This window comes from Orycteropus afer, unplaced genomic scaffold (assembly GCF_000298275.1).
Source record: "Orycteropus afer afer isolate SDZICR_OR568_19922 unplaced genomic scaffold, OryAfe1.0 scaffold00065, whole genome shotgun sequence".
In the NCBI taxonomy this organism is placed as follows: Eukaryota; Metazoa; Chordata; class Mammalia; order Tubulidentata; family Orycteropodidae; genus Orycteropus; species Orycteropus afer.
The window spans coordinates 10,578,873-10,580,611 of NW_006921652.1; positions in this window are offsets into that span (position 1 = coordinate 10,578,873).

Sequence of the window (1,739 nt, forward strand, 5' to 3'; positions counted from 1 at the left end):
TGCAAATTCTTCTGCTAGTTGGGGTTTAGTCCACTTCTATATCCTTCCCTTCAAAGCTCAGGGGTCCAGGATTATCTTCTGTGTCTGTGTTAATTGATTTTCCTCTTCTTTGTTGAAGAGGGTCTGTGCTGTCTTTCTGCCTAGTTCTCCATCTTGCTGGAACTACACGTCCATTTTCTTTTAGCACTTGTTACATGATCATAATTAGATACAGAAGAGGCCAACAGATCTTAATTTTCATGCACAGATAATGGAAAGGGATGACAGAGTCAACATTCAGTTAAGTTACTGGCATTGTCTACTGATCAGATCAATATAACAAATACATTTCTCTCCACGCATTAGAAAAAGCTACTGGAAAAAGAAATACAAAGCTAAACAACTTTAATTATAAATATAATCACCAGGGTAAAGACTGCAAGTATAAGAATAGCCATAATGATAAAGCAAATTCCACAAAATTCAGCAAGATTTATGGAGTCTTGTTCCATGATCTTGGGATTATCTGTCTACCTCAGATGTCATATGCTTCTGGCCAGAGGGGCATTTGAAGATAATCTTTAAATCTCCAGGGGGCTGACTAGTCCAAAGAGGAGATTTGGCCTTCTTGAGTTGCAACAGATAGATTCAAGGTTTAATCCTTCAAGTTTGGCTGCACAGGGCTTGGTGAGAAAAGCTAGGTATGCTCCTTTCCAATGAGGTTCAAGTGAGTCCTTTACTTGATGTTTCTTCCAATGTACAGCTACTCTTCATGTATGAATCTGGTTAGGTTCCAAAGACTAAGTCCTTATGAAAAAATTGGAGTTATATGAAAATGGAGGATGACCACATCAGATCACAAAATGGAAAATGACTGCATCATTATGTAACTGCCAAATTACATCATTACATTACTTTTAAACCATTTAGAAAAATGACCTGGGCAAGGTAACACATAACCTTAACTGTCACAGCCAATGTTACTTTCACCTCACACCTCAGTGTTACTGCCAGATGTATGTTGTCAATGTGCAAAATAGTCAGATAATATATTTTTTCACTATTGTCATAAATTTGAAATATCAGATAACAAGATAGTCAGTAAATGAGAAGTAAGTGTACATAATCTCCCAAAACTATGTCAGACAGGCTTCGAGAATCCATTTTTTCTTGATTAAAGGATTCTATCACCTGTGAAAGATACTCTTTAGAATATTGGATTAAAAATTGACAATACTTTAGTAAAGTAAGGTAAGACAGTTTTCTTATTAAGCCCAGTTTATAATTTACTAACAAAATCTTGGTAAAATCCTTCCTTTTTCCATGTCTGAATCTTGTCCATGTGGGCCAATTGTTGATGTTTTAAAGTTTTTCTAAAGTAAATCTCAAAGGTTGGAATTGTCAGTAAGTAAATTTGGGGAGTCATTATATTTATTTATCATAAGCGCAGAAATAATTTGAGAGGTAGCTCCTTTGGCTACCATATCAGCAAGATTATTCTCTCTAATTTTCTTGTTCTGGGTACTCCTTTCTCCTGCTGCTCCAGATGCACAAAAACAAATTATTGCACCTTGGATGGCTGCTCACAAGCCCTTACATCCTCAGATGCTACACTATGAATTAGGAGATAAAACAATATTAGGCCAATTGACTGAAATGACCCACGAAACCACGACCCAGGTCTTTGAACCAAGGAAACAAGTCCCCTGAAGAAATTATTTACAATAAATAGCATCAGTAACTGCTTTACATATGCTCAG